Source organism: Schistocerca cancellata, chromosome 1 (genome assembly GCF_023864275.1).
Source record: "Schistocerca cancellata isolate TAMUIC-IGC-003103 chromosome 1, iqSchCanc2.1, whole genome shotgun sequence".
In the NCBI taxonomy this organism is placed as follows: domain Eukaryota; kingdom Metazoa; phylum Arthropoda; class Insecta; order Orthoptera; family Acrididae; genus Schistocerca; species Schistocerca cancellata.
In genome coordinates this window covers 671183271-671199792 of record NC_064626.1, presented here as the reverse complement: position 1 = coordinate 671199792, position 16522 = coordinate 671183271, and the positions used below count along the sequence as shown (strand labels likewise).

At 37.8% G+C, this 16522-nt stretch overlaps 1 protein-coding gene across 1 annotated transcript in view; it reads left to right on the top strand.

Moving 5' to 3' along the window:
- Nucleotides 1-318: 318 nt before the first annotated feature.
- The window catches only part of LOC126183883 (serine/threonine-protein kinase D1), a 222842-nt gene continuing 206638 nt past the window's right edge, over nucleotides 319-16522 (top strand). Inside the window, exon 1 of the mRNA XM_049926192.1 lies at nucleotides 319-1951. The gene's annotated coding sequence lies outside the window, so the exon portion shown is untranslated. The remainder of the gene's footprint in view (nucleotides 1952-16522) is intronic.

The following is a 16522-nucleotide window of genomic DNA, read 5'->3' as shown; positions in this document are numbered from 1 at the left end:
CTCTTGTAGGGCTATTTATATGAGGATACAAGTTGAAACTATGATGTACTGACTTTGTAAGGCAGAGAACTACTGCACATCACAACACTATCAGGTATGTGATCCATGGAACAAGTGGTTAAAGTATGGCACTGGACTGCCCCCCACCTGCAATCTTGGGTTAGGTTGAAAGCTGACACTTTGGCTGAGTTGGCAAAGTCAACAAACAGTAACACCTCATAAAGGTTTTGATATCAGATTTGCCAGCAGTGGAGCCTAATTTTTATGTGTGCACCTCACTGAAAAAAAGCAGGCGGGGGAGGGGGGTCGGCGGGGGAGGGGGGTCCAATACATAACTTTTATCGAACAAGTAATAATTTAAAGTTAACTGTCATATATGTTACACAATGCCTGAGTCACTTTTAATAACTTCAAAATAATTCATGCTAATAAATTGACATTAATAGTATTTTTACTGCTGATCATCTGTTAAGAGCAATGTTGTTTAAAACATAATATTAATTCACTTTTGGAAAGGAGAGAGGACTGGGATGCTTGGCTGCTGCCTTGATACAGAAACTGCTCCATCAATTTATTTAACACTGGCGAAGGAAACAACTAGTCTAGATTTAAACTCACTGCATGAAAATATTTCCGGGGGTTTGTAGTATGCTATGCGAATACAAAGTGCCTTGTGAGGCTGTTTGGCGCATAGACGATTTCTGGTGATACATACATATACTGCATCTTACTGGCGGGGACATTTATTCTCACTGTGCCAAAATTTAAGCAAAGGATGAGATATAAAGGTAGCTACAATGAAAAATTAATTATTATGTTTAGTGACTGTAGCTACCAGTACACGGGTTTTTATGAAACTCGTCTCGTTTAAATACAGGCAGTCTTTAAACCAAAAATACGGTATACAGTCAGTTACCAAGTGTATACGCTGACACGAACTGACATGCGGCACTGTGTTTTGTGCCGGTTCCCTGCTTCAGTATTGAATCGTCGGGCCGTACTAAACACTGTAAACGTGCATCGTTTCCTTATGTATAATAATTTAAAATGAAAAGTTGGGTTTAGGTAAGAGAGCAGAAAAGATATATTACTATTTATAAATACGTGTTCATCAACAGCTAAGACAAGCGTCTTGTTTATCTAATGCAGCAAGAAAAAGTTATAAAAAACTGAACTTGAAGTGTCAACGTGTGGTACCCTGTAATTAATCAATTCGCTAGCTGTATTATACAGCTGTTGACCTACAAAACGTATGAGCCGTGCAAAATGGAGGGCACACATGGTCGCAACACTGGACTGCAGCCTGCCGTGTCCCACTTTTTGTCCAAACTAGTACATCTGTCGCAATGTCACTGAAATATACAATAAAGGAAATCCGCAATTCGCCTGCTATTTATCACCCGTCACGCACGCAATGGAACTTCCTCCTCGTTCTTAACAGAAGCGACGGTACCGGTCCATCCCGAATAACGCCATCGAAATAAACTTCCTTAAATATTAGTAAATGCTGCAGTGGTCTTCGGCGACCTTCTACATTACACACAGACGCTGATGTTCCTACAGACTGTGCGGATTGCTCCACCGAGACTACCTTGTGTTCTTCAAGCTAATCTAGTAATAAGAAAAAACGATCATTATACTTTTTAACGTAGAACAGATTAGCAGTCCGAAACCACATGAATGCATCACACCAATGTTCACTTCAGTCAGTCAGTGAAACAGTCCCTCAGGTCTGCCACACGGCCATTGGCAACACTGACTCTTATGACCCCGCAAACGTCGGGGAAGGTTGTTGTGTTTTCGATGTTATAAATATTAGGTGATATGTTGACTAAGGAAAGGAAATATATGTGAAAGACGGAATGTCAAGTAACGTGGCTCATGCAACTTTGAGTCTACATGAAGATAGTGGAGCGAATTGGTGGAATTAGCTCATTATTCTTTCCAGCAGGTGGGTAACGGTACACCAAGACCGAAAAACATTTGTGATTGTGAAAGTGGTTGATTGTATTATAAACTTCCGGAGTTGGTCGAATATGAGTTTTTTTTACTGAAGTTTATTGTCAGGGAGTTTTTGCAGTTTGCGGTGTTTTAAATGTGAGTGAATTGTTGAATGATAGACCTTGGCATAAATTTGAGTCAGTACTGCACCACCTGTTTAGAGCGTGCTATATCAGATGTCTTCGATTGTTGATGTGACTAGAAAAGGTTTTGTCACAGAAGCGATGTTTGTACTTATTGAAAGTTTTGTTGCAAATTGGCCATTGCTGTGTACTGAAATAGCCCGTAACTCCCGTCACCTGTCATCGTCTAATGTGAAAATGTTGTTACTAGATCTCGAGACAATATCCTAAAGATAGATAATTAGATTTTTGTTTGTCGTCCAGCATCTGACTCTTCTATAGATTTCCTAGTTTATTTTTGACACAGCACTTCAACAATGTGTGTGTATTGCAGAAGATGAAATTCTGTACCTTTCGTTGTCATTAGTTCTTCTTTCTTCACATTTCTTGGTAGCCTGACATTGCCACTGTAAATTATGGAAAAAGAAACTACATGCTACATACGAACCAAGGCTAGATGCCAGCCCAAAGCCGTGTGTGTGTGTGTGTGTGTGTGTGTGTGTGTGTGTGTGTGTGTGTGTGTGTGTGTGAGAGAGAGAGAGAGAGAGAGAGAGAGAGAGAGAGAGAGATAGTGGGTGGGGGAGGAGGGGATTGTTCTTATTAATTGAAACTACTTGTTGGAAGTTGTTTGCGTAATTTACCCACATACTTGTACAGTTACAAATTTAAGTGTCTCAAAGACAGGAATATGTGCAACATTTTTAATGTATTTACTTTAATATTCCATGCATATTTTATCCATTTTGGTGAGCACTGCAGCAATTTTCGTTAACTGCATTGTAGGAAATACTGCAAACAGCCACAAGAGGCAAGCAATTATAAAAAGTGCCAATTTTGTTAAGAGTAAAATGACCGAAAATTCAGATACTTTGCTTTCTATAGTCATATCTTCGTTGTACATTTTCGTTAGGTACCTGTTTTTTTTTTAGCCTATCCACTTAATAGATTCTGTAGCTCAGCCAAAAAATATACATCATAAATTTTTGTTTTCTGCTAAGTGACTTGCATTGTTACTATTTGCCCTTACAGCCAGAGGTTTTGCAAGACTTCACATTCTTTATATAATAAGCAAATTACATTTGGAAATGTGGATTCTCAGTGTCAGTATCAGATGATATATGCATACAGAACACTAGAATCATTGGTCTTGTCAGTGTTTAACCAAGAAATCTGTTCTTTTGTGTATTAATTAGATTCCAGCCAGTGCAAGTGTAATGAATGCAAAGTCATTCACATCTTTCTTTGCGTCTACCATTTCTTTTTCATTGTCATTATTTTGCCACAGTTGAGAGATATCTCCAGTCCTGTTTTAAAGTTATTTAGTCAGTTTCATGTTCCATTGATTATCTGAACAATACTCTCTTGTTTCCGCTTTATTTATTTATTTATTCATTCACAGGCTACTGGTTTTTTAGTATAAATTCATAGGTGGAATAGGAGTTGTCCATGAGAAACGAGTTTTAATTTAGATTGAAAATATGCTTCACTACCTTTCAGACATTTTATGTTATTGGTCAAATGATCAACAATTTTAATTGCTACATATTGAACCCTTTCTGACCAACTTACAGCTTTGACAATTGGCAATAAAGGTCTTATTGAGTGGAAGTATATCAAGAGTTTGATATGTTTATTTCCAAGATTAGCCATTAAACATAGAGCAAAGGTGGCAGAACTGATTTGTTTAAGAAGCTCAACAATATTCTTCTTCCAGTTCAAGTCTTCATCAATTCGTACACCCAAAAGTTTGGTGCATTCTACCCTGCTTACTGACTCCTGCTCATGTATGACATTAATTGTTGTTATGGCTTTATTTGTTGTACAGAAAAGAATGTAGAGTGTTTTTTCAAAATTTATTGAGAGTCCATGTTTAGAGAACCATTGAATAATTCTTTGGAAAATATTATTTACTAACTCTTCTATTGCTTTCTCTCTAATGCAGTTTGTTATAACAGAAGTATCGTCTGCAAAAAGTACCAGTTTTGCTTGTTGACTGTTAAGTGGAAGGTCATTCACGTATATTAGGAATAGGAGTGGAACCAAAATTGAACAATGTAGGACTCCCCTTGTGATGTTACCCCAGTCACTAAAATTTTCTAACTTTCTAACATTGTCTGAATTATTCAGCACTAGGTTTCACATTCTGTTTGTCAAGTGTGATTCAAATCAGCCATGTGTAAAGTCATCAGTTCCATAAAACTTGGGTTTTTCGAAGAGAGTATCTTGACCTATATAATCTAAGACCATGGAAAGATCAAAAAATTTCAACTAGGGATATAGTATTATTTAAGACTTTTACTATTTGATGAGTGAATGTATAAATGGGATTCTCAGTCGAACAACCCTTTAGGAATCCAAATTGTGATATGCTTACTAAATTGTCTCCACTTAAGTGTGCGACTACTCTTGAGTATTGGAAAAAAAGTTGGTAAAGAAATTGGACAATAATTATGCAAGTCTGCTTTGTCACCTTTCTTATGAAGTGATTTAATAATTGAATATTTTAACCTGTCTTGAAAAATTCTCTTTGCCACTGATGCATTGCATATAAAACTTATCGCTTATCAAGTTGGAATGACTTTTCAGAATTCTATTTGAAATTCCGTCAATCTCACAACAACAGAGTCAATTAGTTTGTGTTATGGAATCTTGTACAATGACTGGCTGTCCTGTCTCCCTTTTGACAGTGTCCCATATAGTTGTAATCTTATTATCTGTATTATTTTATTTCTACCAGGACATGCACACTTCTCAATATTTTAAAGGCTCTCTTTAAAATGCTACAGTATTTTTTGTAGTATGCAAGTAATGTTGGCTCTTGACTTACTCTGGCTTTGCATACATTTCTCCTCCTGTTACGGGAAATTTCAATTCCTTTAGTTATCCACAGCTTACTTTTTTGCCAAATATATTCCTTACTTATCAATAAATAATGGATACTAAATTATACTCTCATATGTATGCTTGAAGGCATCACTTACACTATTTCATCTGTAATTAGCATCAAGGAGTTGATTCCAGATCAAATCTTTTAATTAGTTATGGAATGTACGTAATTGTGAATTTTCTGCTAGATTAAAACTGTGTGCTGGAACAGGATTTGGGCACATACTTAACTGTGAGTGTGCATATACTGGAAAATATAAAAAGTATTGACTACTTATTTTCTTTAATGGGACATGTATACAACTATAAAAAATTATGGCAAATTTAAACTGTTATAAAAGTGTAAGCGTATGGTCTTGTGGAAGGGTTTGTCATTTCATGCAGCCCAACCATTAATTCCTCTCATGTGCCAACCTTTTCATCTCAGAGTAGCACTTACACCGAACATCTTCAATTATTAGTTGAATGTGTTTCAATCGCTGTCTTTGCCTATAGTTTTTACCCTCTGCAGCTCTCTGTCATAGCATAGAATTTATTCCATGATGTCTTAACACACTCCCTATCATTCTGTTCTTTCTTCTTGCCAGTATTTTTTGACACATTTATTTCCTTGCCAATATTTTGGTGAACCCCGTCACTTCTTACTATAGAAGACCACATAATTTTCAGTATTATTCTGTAGCACCACATCTCAGATGCTTGTCATCTCAACGTTTTCTAGTTGTCGTATCGTCCATGATTCACTTGTGTAGGATGCTGCACTACTCTGCTTCTTACAGTTGGCCTATATCTGTTTCCAGAAGAGGAATGTGCAAAGCCATGAGTTGAAAAACCATAGAAATTTTTAAAAGTTCACAAGTCAGACGGACATTCAGCCAGGTACCATAAAAATTTGGAAATCTCTTAGCTCCCCTCTTGACCAAAATTTACTGCAGATCTATTGAGTAGAGAACTGTTCTCACTTGTTAAAAAAAAATATATATAGAATGTCATTGACCCATCAGCCATTCAACATTTGCTGTGTGAATAAAGATCTCAGTCCGTTACAACCTTTGACTACACACATTCATATTGCTCAGCAAATTTTCTGATTTCAACTGTCTATCTTGTGTTAGGTCTTCCTGGTATATTCTCCATGCCTTGGATTCCAGCAAAGGTCTTCCTTAGTTTACCTGTCATCTATATGCCTTGCTACTTATCCTGCTCAGCACAATTTGTTTTCATTACATTCATAACCAATACAGTCTTTACCTGATCCATTAGTTTTCTTTCCCTTTCCCCTAATAATTAATTCCCCAGTGTACATCCTGCCATTGCTCATGGAACAATTTTCATTTTTTGAGTGCTTTTTGCATGGAAAGCCCCTACCTTACTGCCATATGTCAAGATTGGCAATACATACATATCAACTGTAACTTTGTTTCATACATCAGAATCTTAGTTTTGAAAATCCTCTTTAGTGTACCAAAAGCACTACAGGCCTTTTCATGTTCCCAAGTTTTTATATTTTTTCCTGTCCATCCAGTTGTCATATCAGCTGTGCAAAATTTAAAATCTCCTCAACTGGTTTTATGCCACCTGTGCTTTTTGTACTATCTTTGGTCTGTTCTATTAAGTACTTCTGTGCTTTGCTGAAGTTCACCAGTAATTGTCATTCTTCTTCTACAATTGGCACTACATCTCGGTGTGGGACTTGGTCTCCTCAATTCTTCCATTCCTCTCTGGACTTCGCCATGTGCCTTGTGTTAAGGCAACCGACTCGGGCAGCATCCTCTCCAATCTAGTCGCTCCATTTCACCTCTTGCTCTTCTTCCTCCAGGTTCACTGCAGCAGGCTTTCCTTGCAGGATCTTTCTCATTGAGTCGCATTACATGTCCAGTCCATATCAGTCTTCACGGTTTTATGAACTTGACCACATCATCCTCCTTATAGCAGTCATAAATTTAGTCATTCCGTCGTCTTCTCCAGCTCCTTTTTTCGTATACAGGTCCAAAAATGATCCTCAAAATACTTCTTTCAGGCCGCTGGACCTGATGGGATACCAGTTCGATTTTACACAGAGTACGCGAAGGAACTTGCCCCCCCTTCTTGCAGTGGTGTACTGTAGGTCTCTAGAAGAGCGTAGCGTTCCAAAGGATTGGAAAAGGGCACAGGTCATCCCCACTTTCAAGAAGGGACGTCGAACAGATGTGCAGAGCTATACAATTATAACTCTAATGTCAATCAGTTGTAGAATTTTGGAACATGTATTATATTCGAGTATAATGACTTTTCTGGAAACTAGAAATCTACTCTGTAGGAATCAGCATGGGTTTCGAAAAAGACGATCGTGTGAAACCCAGCTCGCGCTATTTGTCCACAAGACTCAGAGGGCCATAGACACGGGTTCCCAGGTAGATGCCATGTTTCTTGACTTCCGCAAGGCGTTAGATACAGTTCCCCACAGTCGTTTAATGAACAAAGTAAGAGCATATGGACTATCAAACCAATTGTGTGATTGGATTGAAGAGTTCCTAGATAACAGAACGCATCATGTCATTCTCAATGGAGAGAAGTCTTCCGAAGTAAGAGTGATTTCAGGTGTGCCACAGGGGAGTGTTGTAGGACCGTTGCTATTCACAATGTACATAAATGACCTTGTGGATGACATCAGAAGTTTACTGAGGCTTTTTGCGGATGATGCTGTGGTATGTCGAGAGGTTTTAACAATGGAAAATTTTACTGAAATGCAGGAATCTGCAGTGAATTGACGCATGGTGCTGGGAATGGCAATTGAATCCCAAGGTAGACAAGTGTAATGTGCTGTGAATACATAAAAAGAAAGATCCCTTATCATTTAGCTACAATATAGCAGGTCAGCAACTGGAAGCAGTTAATTACATAAATTATCTGGGAGTACGCATTAGGAGTGATTAAAAATGGAATGATCATATAAAAATGATCGTCGGTAAAGCAGATGCCAGACTGAGATTCATTGGAAGAATCCTAAGGAAATGCGATCTGAAAACAAAGGAAGTAGGTTGCAATACGCTTGTTCGCCCACTGCCTGAATACTGCTCAGCAGTGTGGGATCCGTACCAGATAGGGGTGATAGAAGAGATAGAGAAGATCCAACGGAGAGCAGCGCGCTTTGTTACAGGATCATTTAGTAATCGTGAAAGCGTTACGGAGATGGTAGATAAACTCCAGTGGAAGACTCTGCAGGAGAGACACTCAGTAGCTCGGTACGGGCTTTTGTTGAAGTTTCGAGAACATACCTTCACCGAGGAGTCAAGCAGTATATTGCTCCCTCCTACGTATATCTCGTGAAGAGACCATGAGGATAAAATCAGAGAGTTTAGAGCCCACACAGAGGCATACCGACAATCCTTCTTTCCACAAACAATACGAGACTGGAATAGAAGGGAGAACCGATAGAGGTACCCTCCGCCACACACCGTCAGGTGGCTTGTGGAGTATGGATGTAGATGTAGATCTCAGTTTGTTTTCACCCTGCTTTGTAATTGTCCATGTTTCTGAGCCATAAGTAAGTACTGGGCATATCAGTGTTTTGTAAAGTCGGCACTTGGTCCCCTGTGATAGAGATAGAATCTTGGATTTAAAATGTCACAACATTCCAATGCGAGCCATAATTTCATTAAAGGTGGTGCCATTTGCTTCTATCGTAGAGCCCAGATAGGTGAAACATTCCACTCGTTCAGATGTCATTCCATCAAGGGTTATTGTGGGCTGTAAGGGTTGGTTAGTGCCATTATACATATACTTCGCCTGTCCTTTATTAATTCTTAGGCCCATCTTCTCTGCACTCAGTTTTAGAATTGAAAATGCACTTTGTGGATCTCTAAGTGTTCTGCTCATTAAATCCAAGTCATCTGCATATCCCAGCAACTGTACAGACTTATAGTAGATAGTACCTCTTGTCTGATTACCTGATTCGTATGCCACTTTTTCAAGTGCCAGGTTGAAAAGTAGGCAGGAAAGCCCATCTTCTTGCCTTAGCCCAGTTTGAGTGGGAAACTGAGGTGATAGCTTGGACTGCACTCTCACAGTACACCAGGTGTACTTTAGAGTGACCTCCATGAAACATACCAATTTTCCAGGCAGTCGAAATTCCTGCATTGCCTCATACAGTTTGGCCCGGTTTATTGTTTCATATGCAGATTTAAAGTCAATGAAAAGATTGTGCACATCAACAATGAATTCAGGGGTCTTTTCTACTGTTTGTCGGAGTGTAAATATATGGTTTACAATTGTCTTTCCTGGTCCGAACCCACATTGATAGCTTCCAATAACGTCTTCTACTATAGATGAAAGCCTACTAAACAGGATATCTGATAGTACTTTATACATAATATTTAAGTGTTACGCCTCTACACTTGCTGCATTCAAATAGATCTCCTTTCTTATGCATCAGACACACTATCCCTACATTCCATTCTTCTGGCAACTCTTCCTTTTCCCAGATGAGGCACACAATCTTGTGGATCCTGTGATTTAGCTCAATCCTTCAGCTTTCAATAGCTCAGAATTATATTGCCAGTCCTTGGTGTGTTGTTCTTCAGTCGGGTGATTGCTTTGTTCACTTCTCCTTGGGAAGGGGGACGTACTTCTGTAGGGACTGGGATATCTTCAATAATGTTCTACCATGGTTCAGTAATTGCCGTTAGAGGCAGATAATACAGTATTCTCATCAAAATGAAGATTTCTAAATGTTGCATAATCCCATAGGGGGTCAACCTGGAACTTCTCCGATTTTGTGCAGAAAATGTACCACAGACACCTTTATAAACTTCTGGCAAGTTCCAGCTCCATTAGCAATATGATGAAGGTACTGGAGCCATTTTCACAAGGGGTACTTTATTCTGAATTAAAATTTGTGCAAAAAAAAAAAAAAAAAAAAAAAAAAAAAAACTTGATTTTGGGAAGCCGTTCTTCCTAACATAGAATCCTGCAAGTTGCAGCCCTGACACACTTCGTGCAGACCGTGGAGATGAGGTAGATGGCAGTCAGAAAACAGTGCTCATTTCACTGTCTCTTCAAATTTTGCTAAAAGAAATTTCTTGAGAAATTTTCCTCATATTTTAACAAAGAATTGGTAGTTAGGAAAAGGCAGTGGAAACATGATCATTTATCAGTGCATTGTCTTCCTGCTTGTAAGCAAATTAGTGAATTGTGATCTCCCCTGCAACTGCATTCACTATGTTACTGGTTTCTGAAGTTCCAAAAATTTAAAATGTACTGAATTTTGCCTATTTGACATCATGTTTTTTAAAGAATATACAGTGTCCTGATCTCTCTGTGTTGTTTGCACTGTCTTATATACAGTACACAGAATGGTGAAGTTGTTAGACATTAGAATCTCTTGATCTTCTTCCATGATGTGACAGCTTATGAGAGCCCAATCATCTGCCTTAGATTACTAACTATACTGCTGCCAATTGCAGCCTTCAACTCTTCTAATTCTGCCTGTTCCTCTGCCACACCAGCTTCGAGTTATAAGACCAGCTGCTCACTCTCATAATCGAGGAGTGATAGGCTTAACAATTACAGTGCCAGAGGCTAGCCACATCTATAACCAGGCTAGTCATTTCACAGCATCCAACATGAAAAAAGCTTCGGCAGTCATTTCTCACTGTTTTGCAGCAGTTTTCACTCTATGTAAGAACATGGTATCCTATGACTACACTCTGAGTAAAATTACTTTGTGGCTGATGTTTCAGTGAGATGATTGGTTGGGGCATGGGGTCAACCAATCACAACTTTTTCTCATGCTTCAATGTGCTCACTGTGTTGCCTGTTTTATGGCTACAAGCAGCAGGTCCTTGCCAGATGAAGCGGCTTGCACGAGTTGGGAGAGGGCCAGTTGGGGCAGGCCCCAAGGGCGGCAGGTGTGGGGAAGGGAGTGATATGTGGAGACTTTTGCTTTGTGCTGCTGTAAAAATATGTAAAGAAAGGCAGCACAAATGGTTACAGGTATGGTTAACCTCATGAGAAAATCACAGAAATGCTGAAAACCCCAAACTGGCAGACATTTGAAGATCAGTGTCTTGTGTCCCTTGAAAGTCTACTTATAATGTTTCAAAAACCTGTATTTCTTTAGGAATCTAGAAATGTGCTAGTGACTACTACGTATAATTCCTGCAGGGGCCATGAAGACGATATTAGACTAATTATCATGTGGACGTAGGCATTTGAACAGTCATTCTTCTCAGACTCCATACTCGAATGGAATGGGAAGAAACTCTAGTATGTGATACAGTGGGAAGTATTGTGTGCGATGAACTGCATAATTGTTCGCACAATATGGATGTTAATGTAGAAGTAGTTTATGCTTGGATGAAGATGCTCAGGTATGTCTTCATTGTGAAACACTGCTTTCACACAATTAAGAATTTTTACAAATATGTTGTAACATTTTTGACAAAAAGAATCGTAGGAAAGTATCTTCGTGGCTGATCAATTAAAATGTTTGATGAGGCCTGATACAAAACCAGGCCAAAAACTGTTACCACCTTTCAGGAAATATTTTTCTGCAGACCAAATTCCTCAGATGTTAATTCCATCTAAACCAGATAAAGTTGGTTAGAACAATATTTCTGAAGATCTGAACACAAACTTATTGACTGTTTGAATATCACTATTGCAATTTCAATGAATTCATTGATAAAAAGACTATAGACATAAATGATCTGACAGACAACAGACAGGGGGAGCAGCAATCTGTCGCTGTTTGCTGATGATGCTGTGATGTATGGGAAGGTGTTGCCACTGAATGACTGTACCAGGATACAAGATGACTTAGACAAAATTTTGGATCGATGTGATATATGGCAGCTAGATCTAAATGCAGAAAAATGTAAGTTAATGCTGATGGGTAGGAAAATCAGTCCTGTAATATTCAAATGCAGCATTAGTAGTGTGCTACTAGACACAGTGAGGTCGATTAAATATGTAGGTGTAACATTGCAAAGCAATATGATATGGAACAAGCATGTAAGGATTGTAGTGGGCAATGCAAATAGTTGATGTTGGTTTATTGGGAGAGTTTTAGGAAAGTGTGGTTCATCTGTAAAGAAGACTGCATATAGAACACCAATGTGATCAATTCTTGAGTACTGATTGAGTGTTTGAGATCTCTACCATAAAGTACCTTGTGAAAGTAAAGGGGAAATGTACCTGTTGACAAGAATAAGTAGTTGGACACTACAAAAACTACTCAAAATTATTTGGAAAAGTTAGGAAATAATCAAGGAACATGCTTATTGTCAGAATTCATTAATTCCGACAACAGATGTAAGGCTGTGTGGAATGTAGTGAAATGAGAGAAGGGACAACCAGCCACAGAACAGGATAACAGTACTATTGAATTGAGTGCAAGGGCTATAAATAATGAGACAATTTAAAAATCATTTCTTAAATATGGTAGAAAATGCAGAAACAAACAGTTAAAGAGAAAAATCTTGTAAATGATCAGCATGTAGCCATATTTATAAAATAATTTGTAGTGTGAATATAAAATTACTCATTCCACATTATTATGATTTATCGTGCAACATGAAACTGACTGACTATAGCATGCATTCATCTGACCATTTGGCGCCAGTTTATTGTTTCTGATCTCAGAAAATTCCCAAACATCGCTACAGCTGTCCTGAAGGTCTCATGGTTTTGCACGTTTTCTGGTTGTATACCCATTTTCTCAAGGTTTATTATAGCAGTCATGTAACACAAAATTCTTGCTTTTGGCTTTGAATCAAAGATTTTGAACATGCATATGCCCCATTTGCAATCGCTCATTATTCTTTTGTGGCCATATATGTTTGCACAGTGTATCTAATCTGTTCTATTCTTGAACATATTTCTTGTTTCAGTTTTTTAAGTGTGCATCCGGTTTTTATAATTTGAACCTAGTGTATTGTGTAAGGTCTTTACCTCCATTTCATTTTAATTCTTTTACTGCTCAACTTTAAGACAGGGTAAGGCACTTGGATGCATATAGACATACTCATTATATGACAGAACTGTAATGACGAATTTTGTTATTTATGGAAGAAACACATTTTGTTGTAAATATTTCATCTGATTTCGAAAGCTCTTTCCATTTTCTAAGATTCTTGTTTCGAGGTTTCTTTTTCTAGCCCATTGTCTGCAAGCTTAATGAGATTTGTAATATATTTAAAGCTGTTCATGCATTTTGTTGTTCCTTATCTGTTATTTAAGCGGGTTATATTCTCCTTGCAAATTTACTTTACTTCTGTTTTTCTTAAAGATACTGGCAAATCCGTTTGTTGTGCTACATCATCCAGTACATTAATTTGTTCTGTTGCCATTTGAGAATCTTGTTCTTATGGCTATGTAGTCCGCAAGACTGAGTAGTCTATTTTGATGCCATTATTTTTAGTCTTGATCTGAATAGGATTAAACAGGTTACAAAGGTTTAATTCATTGTGGGTTTTTTATTATTTGTTTATTTATTTATTTTACTTTATTCTCCAGTAGTCAGTTGAACAATTGTGGAGAGTCCATCTCTTTGAGAACATTCCTAGAAATTTTATCGTGGGTTTATGTGTTAGGATTTCTATTATAAACCTTAGTAGCTTTTCATCAACACCCATTTCTGTCAGTAAGTTAATCATCTCATCACAATTGATAAAGTCCATATGCTTTCTTAAAATCTATGAAGGTGGATACCTAGTGTCTCTAAGCATATAACGTTGTATTGGTGTTTCAAGATTCTGTATTTGTTCTCCTGTCGACTGACGTTTTTGGAATTTTCCTTGTCAATCTCCCAGTTTATGCTTGACTTGTTCTAGTTTCGAGATGGGTACTGCCAGGATATTGCAATTTGCTGGCGGTCATGAGACGCTACAGTATTTGCTAATGTAGTGTTTCCTTTCTCATGCAGAGAATGAATTAAGGCTGATTTTCAGTTATATTGTAGCTTCCCCCCCCCCCCCCCTCCCCCCATATATTTTCTGTGGTTTTAGATAAATCATCTGTTGCTTCTTTTGTTATTATAGAGTCTTCTCCAAAAGCCTTGAAGTTATTAGGCCTGTGGATGTTGTGCCTCTTACTGAGGACCTATGCATATATATGCATTAGCTTGCATTTATTCACATTAAAGAGAGCGACCTTTTTCTGCATTGAATGGAAATTTTGGTAAAAATTTTTCTGAATTTTCTTCCTATTGCTTAACAATGATACTTTTTGCACAACTTTGTCCGTGAACAGTCAATGCTGATACCATTTCATAAATTGATTATGTATAGAGAAAACACGTAACATTGACAATAACACTAATTGTTATTATTATTATTATTATTATTATTATTTCGTGAGGCCCAATATCCTGGTGCAACTCCTTCAATTGGATGCCATTTTGGCTACTTGTGTGACCCTAACCTACCCCAGTTCTCCAACCAGGGTAAGGGGACCTGCAGTTTAATGTGGAAAGCAAATTGTGTTGTTTCCAGTGACTCCTCGTAGTGTTGAGAGGTGAAGGCTAGATTAAAATGCAAACTGAGAAATTTGTGGTCTGAATGGGATTCGAAGTTTCGACCCAGTTTACATGCATGCATTTTACTGCTAGACTACCAGCCAGACTCATACAGTTAGGGTAACCATTAATGACTAGTTAGACTTTATTTTAGTTGGTATAATAAATTAGTTTACATCTGTTAAAAAAATCTTGTGCAAGTTTGATGTATAATATGTTACTGGTAGCCAGAAGTTTTTACAGTGATTGCATAGTAATCAAACTTTATTTCTTTATGTCTGCTAATGGTTGTGTATTATTATATATGCTAGTGTGCATTATGTGCAGTGAAGAGGACACACATCAGGCAACGTATGCGGGCTTTTTACAATTCTACCATCCCTCAAAAGATGCAGAATAACCTACACTGCACTTGGTCAGCAACTGTGAAAAGACATCTGTTCTCTTCACCAACACCAGCCATGCTAATATACCCTCCTCCACCTGAAGATGATGGTGTGGACAATCAAGATGATTAGTGGCAAAATAAACAAATAACTGACACAGAAACTGTTTTATTTGTATTTATCAGCAGTCGCCACCCTCATAATGCCGTCCCTTATTGATGAAATGTTCATTCATGTAAGGTGTGAGAGTAATGCCCAAAAGTACTTCATTAGGCTACTTTCATAAACAGACACTAAATATCAAACAAGACAGCTGCGTACAACATACTGTGTCCAGAGAACCCAACATTAAAAATCAGTTTATCCCTTCTGCCAGGTGTTGGTTCAACTAAAGTACATGCTATACCTGTAGGTGTAATCAACCAGAACATATTCCTGAGTGACATTTGGCCACACAACGATGACATTATGTACCTCAGTTTTGTGTGTCCTTGTATACTGAACTTGTGTCTGACTCAGTGATGTTGGTAATCTGACCAACATAATGTTTCAGTTTTTGTGCAGAAATAGACTAAAACCCGGATACCTATATATTTTACGAAATTTGTCTTCTCTGTTTTATCGCCTTCATTTAGCATAACACATGAGAAATCATGTGGTCCTATATTAGATTTGGAATTGATATTTCCAAGTGTATGTAAATAGTGAATTTGAACTAATGCAGATGTATGTGATATCATCTCCTGTTACATCATCTACACCCTTACCACAAGCTGCTGCAAAGAAGCTTTAGTCACCAGGAAATCCTAAGTCTCCTTCATGATGCTCAAGGTTCTCAAAGATGGGTCTACTTCTTTTTAACTGAGATGTTGCTCAATCAGTCCAATAAAGATAGAATGCAATTTTATGGTCCATTGTTGGAAATCAGTTAAAGTAGTGTAATGAAAGGGAACAACATACTTGTTATGATTTGCAAAATCAGGTATAAAGCCATATGAAGCTCCCTTTAGTTCAATTCTACCAGTATCATGCTAGTACAGCACAACTGTAAATAATGTGACACTTTCAAAACTTCAGTGACCTTATATTATTTCCCTTTTAAAACTGATGACACGGTACTCTGATAAATCAGAATGCAAAATTATTTTGCCACCCATCAAATTTCTCTTCAGTGCACGTAATTCTAATGCTGTTGCAGACATGGAGGTCTCAGCAACTTTTAAAGTGCAAATGCTTCTGCAATGGTTATGAACTGAGTCATCTTTGTTGCAGCTGATGTTCCACAGACCCAGTGGAATTGGTGATGACTTTGGTAATTATAACTTCAGAAAGAAATTTGTTCACAGTGTTTACTCCACAGTTTTGGCACTCTTGCTCTGAACAGGTGACATTTTCCATTGTGCGGTGTATTTCAGCAACAGTTGCATCTGTATAGCATTGAAATCATGGTGTCTTACGGAAAAGTTTATGCACTAGTAACTATGCATTCTCTTCATGTACACACATGCAGACCTCCTGACCATTTTGTTATAGGGATTACACATGGAGTAATGTTCTGGGATAACTCATCTTTAAGAAAGCAACTCTTCATTGTTAAAAAAAAAATAGTTGTAAAAATGTTGTGTGGTGCT